Genomic DNA, 12315 nt, shown 5'->3' with positions numbered 1-12315 from the left:
GTTATCCAGTCTGTTACAATTCATAGCAACCCTGTGTACAACAGTACGAGGCACTGTGCATCCTCTACCATTTTTGTTGCTTGAGCTTGTTGGGGACCACATGCCAGTCCAGTTACTTGAGGGTCTGTGAAAAAATGGTGCAGAAGAGGGTCTGTGTTTGATTTCCTCTGGCTTCCCTGTTGCTGTAAGGTAGAGGGCAGACATGCACCTTCCATCTTTCTTTACCTATTTTGACATCAACTCTGGTTCCCGTCATGGTATATTTAACATTCGTCAGCATCTCTAGTCTGCTTTTATGTTGAGTTCAGTGATTGATGTATTGGCCACAAAAAGCTCACAGCTTCAGACTCCGTGCCACTAAGTTGAATCAGACTGATGATGACCCTGTAGGATAGGGTAGAACTGTCCCTGTGAGTTTCAAATTTTTTTAGGAGTACAGAACCTCGCTTTCTCCCAGAAAGCCACTGGTGGTTGGAAACTGCCAGCCTTGTAGGTTACCACAAGGCAGGAATAGTAAACAGTAAGAATTTAAGTCATTGGTCCATAGCAGCACCTCTCCTCAGCCAGTAGCCAAGTTTCTTGGGTTTTTTTTCAGCCTCCCAGGCATGGGGTCCCTTGGTGTCTGCTTCTGTGAGCACTCTGGAAAGGCTACCTGCTGCTCTTCCGCACAGTCTCATACTCTCTGTCCTGCACCTATTCTCCAGCTGATCTTGCTTCAGCCTTTGGTCTCAGCCTGGCTGCTTTGTTCTGTCCCATGACCTCTGTGCCGCAGCCTTTGATGCCTCTGCTCTCAGCTTCTGTTACTTCAGACCAAGATCTGGAACATGCTCCACTGGTAGCTTTTCTTCTAATGGTCTCGAGTTTCTCTCTGGATCAAAGGCGGCTCTTACACAGAGGAATGACTATGATGGAGGTGTGGATTTTGTCTTTCAGCAGAGCATACCCCCTGTCCCCCAAGAAAACAAAAGGTGGTGGCTTGATTCTTACCCTCTACTAAATTGGAAACTTAATCCCACCTTAAACCTGTCTATTAGCAAAGCAGAAAACTATCCGCAAATGGGATTATAGCCACAGACATAGGATCCAGAGTTGTTATACATCACATAAAGAATTATGGATGGAATGGCCATATTAGTGATTGTATCTCAGTCTGCCTCGTTTTCTCTGACCTTCTATTTTACAGAGCATGATATCTTTCCCCAGGGACTGGTCCCTCCTCATAACATGTCCAAAGTACGTGAGGCGAAGTCTTATCCTCGCTTCTAAGGAGCACTATGGCTGTACTCTTTTCTTCTGGAAGTCCATGGTGTATTTAACTTTCTTCACCAGCAACGTAATTCAAAGGCATCTGTTCTTCTTTGCTCGTCCTTCCTCATTGTTCAGCTCCTCCGCCCGGCTTGATGGTTCTCGTGGAGGGGGCTTAGCCGTCAGAGAAGAAGCCGCTGCTTCGTCCTCCTTAGTCACCTTCTGGCCACCCTCACAATCCATAATTTAATTAGATCAAGCATCATTGTACAATTGCTGCCACCCATTTAACACTTTCTATACAAGTGTGTAGTTTCTTTTTTATTTTATTAAAATTTATATCCTAGGAAACCCTATGGGGCATGTAAAGACATTAGTGTCATCTTATATTGACTGATTATTAAATATCCAGCCTGACATTTTGATTCTTTTATATTTTATGGTGATATTTCCAGTTGGGTGATAAGTCAGGAATGGGAACTAGATAGATTACTTTTGTCAGATGTAGTGTTGATACCATCTAGTAGGTCCTATCTTTGGCTGTACCATATATATCACGTGAGAAAAAAACCCAAAACCCCAAACAAGGACTTACTGCCTTTGTTTGAGTTGATTTTGACTCATAAAGACCCTGTTGGGCTAGGTAGAATCGCCTCTCTGGGTTTTTGAGATTGAAACTTTTTTTTCTTCGAGTAAGAACATCACTGTATTTTTTTACAGGCAATTCTATTGATTCAACACTTTTTCAAATTAAAAAGATAAAGCAAGGCTTAGAATTGGATCTCTTGGCCCTTTTTCTTCTTATCACCTCCCAGTTCAAAATGCTTGAATCATTTTATGGCCAGCATCTTCTTGGACCTGCAGTTAAGCTCAACACAGTCAAGCCTCAACACAATCTTCTTTGTGGTTTTAGCCTTTTTCCAGAAAACTGGTTTTGTCTGCCCACTATAGCTGTTTTGCATCCAATTATAATGCCTCTTTCCTCTCCTGTACAGGGAATCCTTGCCCTTCTTATACTGAGTCACTTTGTGAGGCTGATACTTGCCACACTTCTTACAGAACGTCTTCGAGTTTTAGGTATACTTGCCATCTTTGCAGTGATCTGGTCTAAGCAATATAAATGGGAACTTGAGTGCATGGGATCCTCACCTCCATCTGCTCATGCAAAAAAGGGCTTAGACTGAAACTTTAAAAAAAATAGTTTTATTGGCACTTCATCCATGTATCACACAATTCAGTAGTTCAGATTGAAACTCTTTACAGTCTTAGGAAGCCTGGTCTTTCTCCAGTGAATCAGCCTTGGTTTCAAACTGCTGACTTAGTGGTTAGCAGCCCAACATACAACCACTACACCACCAGGACTCTTTATCTTCTGAGGAACTTTTGAAACCCACTGAATTAGAATTGTGGCATGGGTCCCAGGAATTTGCTTTTGTGTATGTGTGTGTTTATTTTTTTTTTAGTTTATTATTAATTGGGAGTAAATACATATTCCATAGTTCAATCATGTCAAGCAGTATTGTAAAATTGCTACCACAATCAGTTTCCAAACATTCTTTTACTTCCTGGACTCCTTGACATCATCCCCCTTTTATCCCCTACTGTACCCGCCAACCCCTCCAAAACCTTTAATCTACTTGCTGCCCCTTTAGGTTCATGAATCCTGGGTTTCATATACCCAAATTTAAAAAAAACATATAACACAACTTTGAGACATAATACCATTACCCCCAATGACATAATACCTCTGGAATACACCCTAATATAAACAAACAAAAATACAGAAAATGTAAACCAGATTGTCGGGAAAAGGGTAGCCCCCCCACAACCGATTAGTTAATCGTGGGTTCGATAGGCGCAACTGTACAGTTATAATATATATAAAGATTATAGTAAAGCCATAGAGAGCATGAGAGCTAAACGAGAGATTGAAATAATTGAGTCAGATACATTTCATAGTAGCATGCTCACCTCAGCCCTGCTTGGTGGTCCACGTGGATATGGAAGACCAGAGGGCAGGAGAGAGGGGAAGGGGCAGGAGGATGGGGGAGAGAAAGGGGGGAGTGTAAGAGAGAGCTCTTTATTTCTAACCAAGGCTTATATATCTTTGGGGGGCATGTAAGCCCACTAATTACAGGTAAAGACATAAGTCACAGGAAGGGGTTGCACTATAGGTTATACAGCAATGAGAGGGGGGCAATCTAGGGATATACACGTAATAGGAAGGGGAAGGATTGGGGGCGCACATATGAGTAGAAGGACAGGTCTTAGATTAAGGATGGCAGCCTTTAACTTTGGATGTCACTGAGCAGGTTTGACCTGTTCTCTGGCTCTCCATGGAAACCATTATCAGTAGGTTGTGAACCCTACCTGCAGGGACCATTTGCCTTCTGGGAGACTATCTCTTAAGCATTTGACCTCCCTCTATGTGCTGGCAAATAACTTCTAATGTTTGGGATATCTTTTGGGGAGACAACTCTGGGGAAAAGTCTCTTTATAATCCCACACCAGATCAGGTCCAGCATGCATCAGATGGGGGATCGACTGACAAAGTTTGAACTGTTCCTGTCAGGTTTATCCCTTTGATCTCATCTGTCCAAGTGGTTTAGTAATTACCATATATACTCAAGTATAAGCTGACCTGAATATCATCCGCAGCACCTAATTTTACCACAAAAACTGCATTAAAAATGTGCTGAAGAACTTGGCTCATACACGAGTATATACGGCACTTTCCTCCTGTCCCTCAATTTTGGATAAAGGGAGATTACCTGTCATCCATAGCCTTCTGCAAACCGGATTCTCATAATTTAGGCTCTGATACTAATCCTTCCTTCTAGTTTGTACAATTTACAGTCTTTCAGTGACTGATACTTGTGTGCTTCTTCCATGTGGACTTAGTTTATCTCTCACTTAGATGACTGCTTGTTTGGAGACAAGCCTTTAAGACCTCAGACCCTGTTTTATCTGATAGCCAGGCACCATCTAAATTCTTTGCCACATTTTGCTATAGCACCAGTATGTTCTGTGTTCCTATTTGCTCATGATGTAAGAATTAATTATTATTAATTTGAAACTAGGATTTAGTGTGAGCCTAAAACACATTCCTGGATCTATGTGGTTTTGTTGTTTGTTTGTTATTTTCCAGCCTTTGGATCCTTTTCAAAACCTCCTTGTTAATTAATGGTAGAGAGTCTTATCGATCATCCCCTTGGGGATAATGATCTTCCGTTAATATTTTCTTTGATTATAGCCCCAGTACTAATTTTTTTTTCATAATCATTTTATTGGGGGCTCATACAACTCTTATCACAATCCATGTATCCATCCATTGTATGTCAAATACATTTGTTACCCTCAACATTCTCTAAACAATTATTAATTTTTTTAAAGCCCGGTTGAAAGAGGGATATTGAGACAATGTAGGCTAACTCTATATCACACTACCTGAATTATTCACTTGTACAAAATCAGTTATTTCTTGGCTGTACACTTTATACACAAACAATGAGGGTTAGTTGTCTAGGGAAATGTACAATAATAATCACTAAGAATATCAGTCAAAGGTTGCCTGAATAATTGATGTAGCAAGACCATGTTTGTCTCCCTACCAGCAGTTCAACAATCTTGGTGCAGCTTTCTTCCGCTTCCTCAGACACCATGTATTTTCTGACTTAAGTCCTCTAGTTACTAGTGTGCCTGAAGTAGAGCCCAGTTCACCCAATGGAGTCTCTGCATCGGATCTCACTGATGCAGCATCTGGAGCATGGTGCACACCTTGAAGATCCAAGATTCAGTGTCCCAGCATTTGCGTTTCATGGCATCTGGTCTGGATCCCCAGGATGCACCCAGAAGCCCGATTCCATGTGGCCCATTCAGTGCATACCACCAAAGACACTCCCTACAGCTGCAAAGTCCCCAAAAGCATTTCTAGTCATTTTTCCCCACAATTGGAGGCAGGTTCTCCCTCTTTTTCTACCAATCAACACACAATTGTATTCCCCCAAAATGTTTGCTCCTCTCCCCTCTCCTGACTTGTTTTTCCCATCAGTATCCCTTATCCCTCTGATAGGGCTGTTTACCTGTCCAGGGGGACCTCATCATAGATTTTACATGGCAGTCACTTAGTAGACAAGATCCCTTTCCCCTCCCTTGACTGTTTGAGCCCAGTGCATGTGAAGTGCCCTCTGGCAAAGTGACCTTCAAAATACTTGCCTAGAGGGGGTGGCGATTAGCTCATTGACACATGTCAGGCCCTCTACCATTGTTTACCACCCCTGGTCAGCAGACTGGATGCCCTACAAGCCTGAGTTTATGCCCATTTGGCTGCTTGTTCCTACGGCAGTGGACTCATACGATATTTGTCCTTTTGTGATTGACTAGCTTCAGTCAGCCTACTGTCTTCCTGATCCCTCCATGTCTTGAGGTGTTTCATAGTTTCATCACTGTTTTTTAGGGATTCCATTATGTGTATATACCAGAATTTCTTTTAATTCAGTATTCTACTGATGGGAAATTAGGCTATTTCCAGCTTCTTGCTATTGTGAACTAAGTACTTCAAATTATTATGTAGTGATCTAAAGAGCAGGGCTAACTGCTGTGTCAACAGTTCAAAACCCCCAGCTGCTCCACAGGAAGTAGATGAGGCTTTCTACTCCTGTAAATATTTAGAATCTCAGAAGCCCACAAGGACAGTTCTACTCTGCCCTATGAGGTTGCTATGAGTCACATGATTAGATGGCAGTGACTCTAATAGGTATTTTACATCTACTAAGCCAGAACATACACTTTTCTCTGAAACCCTCCTGTATGCGTGTGATTCTTATAAGCCCACCCGAACCTCAGCCGAGGCACCTAATTTTACCACAAAAAGTGCATTAAAAATGTGCTGAAAAAAACGCGGTTTATATATACACGGTACTTGGTGCTCATTAAGGTGAACCATCTGAATCAAAGAAAGTGGAAACATTGCTACACACACAAAAAGAGGTACTAATACCTTGTAGATCATTCAGATTTGTTGTGATCTGACCTTGATGAAGCATCTTAGTGACCTCTGGTGGCCACTGTGGAAGTTAGATTTGCAGATGCATTTGAACTCTAGGCCTGCAAGTTTTTATTTTCAGTTAAACTGTGATTTGATTAAATGTAATTTTCTTGGTCATTGTTTTTGTTGCTAATAAGATTTAGCAGAATATAAAATGTAAAATGCATATAGAGGCAATTAAATAAGCTTAAACTTATTTATTCTTAGTGTTGAAGAATAAATTCTTTCCTGTGCCTTTGCTTTTTAGTGTAGATTGGCATTGTTAAATAAAACTTCAGATGAGTCAGGATATTTTTATAAAGCAACAGCTGGACTCTTTTAATTGCAAAACAATATAAAGTCACAGAATTAAGTAAATACAAAATAATATACTGAAAGAACAAAATGAAAGTCATGACTTAGGCTACAGCCACAAGATAGCTATCCTTAGTGGTTTGCTGTTTCTCCTCTCAATTTACTTGGATTTCAGGAACCATATGCTTCATCAAGTTAGAGTTCTTTGATTTTATTTTCCTATCTAAAATGCAAACACTCGACTTTTACTCTAAAAGATATGTTTTTCCATTTAAAAAAACCTAGTCTTTATTTATTATGCTAAAGTACATGATCTTTAATATTTGCCATTTTAATACTTTTATAAAGTGTAGTTTAGTGGTAGTTAAAATATTCACAATATTGTGTAGCCATCACCACTATCTAATTCTAGAATATTATCATCAACCCCAAAGGAAATATAACCCACTGGGATCTATTTGATTCAGACTGACAGCCACCATATAGGACAGGGTAGAACTGCCCAAAGGGGTTCCAATGCTGTAAATCTTTAAAGAAACAGATTGCCACACCTGTCTCTTGCCAAAAGAAATCCAAACCCACCCACTTCCATTGAGTTGTATTGGACTCATAGTGACCAGATAGAACTTTTCCTTAGGGTTCTTAAGACTGTACATCTTCATACAAGTAGACAGCCTCATCTCTGGGTTTAGACATTCTTTACATATTAGAAGGAGTTCTGTTGGCACAGTATGCTCAGTGTTGAACTACTTTCTGTAAGATCAGTGCTCAAACCCACCATTGACTTCACAGGGGAGAAAAATGAGACTGGCTGCTCCCTAAAATTCCTACAGTCTCAAAAACTTTATGGAACAGTTCTGGTCTGTCCTCTAGAGTCACCTTGTTGGAATTAATTTGTAGGCTATGACGGGTTATATTTTAGAGACTGTAACTTACTGTCTGTGACACATGAGGTAAACATTTTCTCTCAGTTTGTCATTTAAAAATTTTCCCCCGTTGTACATAATATATTTTTTTATTGTAAATGAAGTAGGGGTTATAGGCCAGACAGTCAACTTTGTATTCAACAATTTAGATTTCTCTTCTTCTTGTGGACCACTGTCTTCCATTTCACCCAAGTTAACACCCATCAACCGTCTAGCCCATCACTTTATCTTCTCTCCCTTATTCTCTTCTGCTTGGTACAAACTCCAAAGTCCGTTCTCTCTCTCTTTTTAACAATTTTATTGGCATTTCATCCACATATCACACAATTCAAAAGTTCAGTCATATCAAGAATTGTATAATTGTTACCAGTTTCAGAACATTTTCCCCCATGATTAAAGTGCCTTTAAATCTGTTCTCTTTCTTTTTCTTTAAAAAAAAAAATCATTTTATTGGGGGCTCGTACAACTCATCACAATCCATCCATCCATCCATTGTGTCAAACACATTTGCAGTTATGTTGCCATCATCATTTATAAAAAAAATTTTAAACATTTTAATTGAGGGCTCTTACAGTTCCTGTACCAATCCATACATCAATTGTATCAAGAACATTTGTTCATATGTTGCCATCAATATTTTCTAGACATTTCTTTTTTTTTAAATCATTTTATTGGGGGCTCATACAACTCTTACCACAATCCATACATACATTCATTGTGTCAAGCACATTTGTACATATGTTGCCATCATCATTTTCAAAGCATTCTTTCTACTCGATCCCTTGATATCAGCTTCTCATTTTTTCCTCCCTTCCCCACCCTCCCTTATGAGTCTTGATAAATTATAAATTATTATTATTTTCATTTCTTACATCATTTACTGTCTCCCTTCACCTGCTTTTCTGTTGTTCACCCCCTTTGTTCTCATTCTTTTTTTGTTGTTGTTCTCATTCTTATGAAAGCCATTAACTTGTTTTTTCCCCCTATAACATTGGTCTCATGTAATATTTAACTATTTGTGATTGGCTAATTTCACTGAACATGATGTTTTCTAAGACCATCCGTGCCATGAGATGCTTCATGGTTTTGGCATTGTTTTTTAACGATGCGTAGTATTCCATTGTATGCACTGCAATTTCTTTGTCCAGTCTTCTGCTGATGGGATTTTAGGTTGCTATTGTGAGCAGTGCTATGTTTAGTAACCACTTTCCTCCCATCCCTCAATTTTAGATAGAGGGAGTTCTCCAGAGACTTATTTCCTATTTAATTCTACAAATGTATCTTAGGCTCTCATTGCCAACTGTAGCCCTCTGTACATCAGGTTCTCACCATTTAGGCTCTGATACTAGTCCCTCATCGACTTCAGATTATAAGATTTACCATCCTTCAGTGATTGATGATGGTTTGCTTCTTCCTTGTGGACTTATTTGATGTCTCACTTAGATGGCTGCTTGTTTGGAAACAAGTCTTTAAGACCCCAGACATCATTTTATCTGATAGCTGGGCACAATCTACATTCTTCACCACATTTTGCTAGAACACCCATGTCTTATGTATTTCTTCCTGAGGGCGAGTGTCAAGTAGACGCACCCACTTTTTAGTTAGGCTATGTTTCTTTTATTCAGATGTAATAGTTTTCTATAGATTTTAGAGATTAGTGCCTTGATGGTTAGTGTTGTTATAAAATTATTTTTGACTCTGTGGGTTCTCTTTTTGCTCTTTCAGTGAAATCTTTTGATGCAATTAAGTATCTTATTTTTAGTAGGTCGTAGCCATTTATTTGGTCATTTACTGTGCTTCCTTTGTTATAATTGACATATGTCTATGTGTGTTATACAGCCCTTAAGTTGGTCCCTATTTTCTCGTTGATGATCTTTATAGTTTTTGGATTTACATTTATGTTCTTGTTCCAAAAAGGTACATTTTCCCCTTATTGGTTAATTTCTTTCAGAGAATGCCACAGGCTCCACAAATATTAATAAATTGCAAACAGAATATCAAAAGACCTTTCTTTCTTGGTTTACAAATGACTATAGAACTCATGAATCTTCCTTATGAATAACCCTATTTCTTTTTAAAAAGTAATGTTGAATTTTCAACAAGGGTTTACTCCTTAGTTTTGGTTCTACAACAGTTTTTGCACATATTGTTTTTAGGTGATATTTACATTCTTCACAGTGTATGAACATTCTCATTATTTCCATTCTTGTTGCTCTGTTTCCATTTATCTAAATTTCCTTGCCTTTTCACATTCTCATTTTTTATGAAAAGTATTTCTTGACTATTTTTAAAATTATATAGTTGCCTTTTTAAAGGAGCATATTCATTATTTTCTATTTGTTATTTAGTTATTAGCTGACCTCAGAGGTTAGTTTTGGTTTAAGATGAAGAGTATCTCAGGCAATAGTCATGTGATTTTCTCTAGGATCAACTTGGGATTGTTTTTTTTAAGGAATTTGAGGTTCTATTCCATATTTTTCTCTCTTTCATTCATGGTCTGTTAAAGAAAACTGATTAAAACAGTTGATAGTGCTAACCAGACACCATCTAACTCTCTTGCCCTTGAGGTAGATAAGGCCATGATTCATGTAGACTTTGCCTTATAGACTAGATTCTTCCTTGAATCTTTGGCTTTTCCTTGTTAACCCTATTTCTCATTATCATTGCATTCGGTAATTAGCTAGTGTCTTTCTTCATTGAAAATTTTAGGAATTCTCATTTCTTCATTGAAAATTTTAGAAATTCTTGGGCAACATCTTATGCTGGTTATAGGTCAATTTAGGAAGTTTTGAAAGTATGAGGTAGTATGCTGGAAAGGAAACCTTGGTGGTGGTGTGTTTAAGTGCTTTTCTGCTAACCAAAAGGCCAGTGGTTGAAACCCGCCAGCCTGCCATGGGAGAGGGATGTGGCAGTGTGCTTCTGTAAATATTTATAGCCTTGTAAACTATGGAGCAGTTCTATTCTGTCTTTGGCTGCTATGAGTTGGAATTGAGTCAATGGCAGTGGGCTTTATGGTGGAAAGGACCAATTGTTAGAATCAGACAGATAGGTTCAGATGTATTAAGTACCATAGAGCAGATAGGTTCAGCTGTCAGGCCACTTTTCTAGCCCCGATATGTTAGAGCTGGTTGTCATTTCTAAGCCCCCAGGCATGGCAGTGAACTCATTAGACACTGCAGGATATTTTACATTTCAGAGAGAAAAGCTATACCTGTCAAATTCCATAAGAATTACTTGTTCAAAGTAGTTGGCAGTTCCTACAGGTCCTTTCAATGATGTGATAGCCTGCCAAACTGGGTTTTTTGGTGATTATTTTATTAAGTACCATAGAGCTGATTCCAACCCATAGTGACCCTATGCACAACAGACCAAAACACTGCCCAGCTTTGCACCATTGGTGATTACTGTAATAAAATGCAAATACAGGTATTCTTCGCTTTTTGAAAGTTCACTTTATACCTCTTGGCTTTTATGAAAGACCTATATTAGTACCTGTTTTCTGCTAAGCAAATGAAGAGGATTTTCACTATTAAAAGGGTGAACATACAAAACCTATAAATATATGTATATAGATCTATTTCCCCCTCATCGTATATAAATATATGAATATAAATATAATATAAATATACATCTGTATATACCTGTATTTCAATCTCTATGACTACCCTTTGCCTCCTAGTTCTCTCCTCTATTTCTTTGTACTTTCCTCTTGTCCCACTATCATGTTCAGCCTTCATTTGGGTTTTAGGAATTCCTCTCGGTTACATTGCCCTTGATCCAGCCCTGCCAGACCTCTTACACCCTCCTTGTCACTGATTTTGGATCACTTGTTCCCTTGTCTCTGGGTTTGTTAACACCCACTTCCTTTCCCCTGTCTCCCCTACTCCCATATCCCCCCAGAACTGTCATCCCATTGTTCTCTCTTCTGGCTTGTTTATCCCGCCTATCCCTTCCAGGTAGACATGCTGTGTACCATCACAAGACTGAGTATAACAAAGCAACAATAGAAAGTAAAACAATAGCTACAACAACAACAACAACAACATACACAAAAAATGTACCAATAGTTCAGGGTCTATTTGTTGTCCTTCATGAGTGCCTTCCAGTCGAGTCTGATGGGGTGCCATACCCTGGCACTGCATCTATCCCTGGGGACTTTATTGCTCTGCTCCCCTCGCTGCTCTGTTACATGCCCCCAGAGGCTGGCTTCCCCATAGTGAGCTCATGGCAGGCACAATTCCCGCGGTGTATCTCTAGTGTTGTCACCAAGGTGCTATGGATCAATGAGGAATGCTGTGTCCTGTGGTGAGGCTGGCCCTGTAGTCATCTCTGTGCATTACTCTTTAGTATTAAGAAAACAGATGGACAGTGGACCCCTGCTCAAGTACTTCCTCAACACAAGAACTCTTTGTTCTAACAGTTTGGCAGTCTGAGATGCTCACCTTTCAGGCATAATTGCTGAAGACAATTGGTGCACAAGAAAATGTGAAGAAATCTGATGGTGCCTGGCTACCAAAAGATATAGCATCTGGGGTCTTAAAGGCTTGAAGATAAAGAGGCAGCCATCTAGCTAAGAAACAACAAAGGCCACATGGAAGAAGCACACCAGCCTACCCCAACACGAATGCTGAAGACTAAGTGGGTGCATGAGCAAATGTGGTGAAGAAAGTTGACGGTGCCCGGCTGTCAAAAGATATAGTGTCCCCCCCCAACTACCAGGACCCCAATTCTGCCTTGCAGACCTGGCTAGACCAGATGATGCACAGCGGTACAGATGGGAATTGGAAACGCAGGGAATCTAGG

General features: G+C 39.6%; 1 protein-coding gene and 1 pseudogene across 2 annotated transcripts in view; one reads left to right on the top strand and one right to left on the bottom strand.

Moving 5' to 3' along the window:
• Positions 1-12315, top strand: part of TBCE (tubulin folding cofactor E) — a 90556-nt gene that overhangs the window by 47151 nt on the left and 31090 nt on the right. The window lies entirely within an intron of this gene.
• On the bottom strand, positions 2016-2335 carry LOC115872352 (annotated as a pseudogene).

The sequence above is a fragment of the Echinops telfairi genome, unplaced genomic scaffold (genome assembly GCF_000313985.2).
Source record: "Echinops telfairi isolate 266 unplaced genomic scaffold, ASM31398v2 ScPeMD7_7424;HRSCAF=8462, whole genome shotgun sequence".
Lineage (NCBI taxonomy): Eukaryota > Metazoa > Chordata > Mammalia > Afrosoricida > Tenrecidae > Echinops > Echinops telfairi.
The sequence above is the reverse complement of the archived record's forward strand: the minus strand, read 5'-3'. Positions and strand labels throughout refer to the sequence as shown.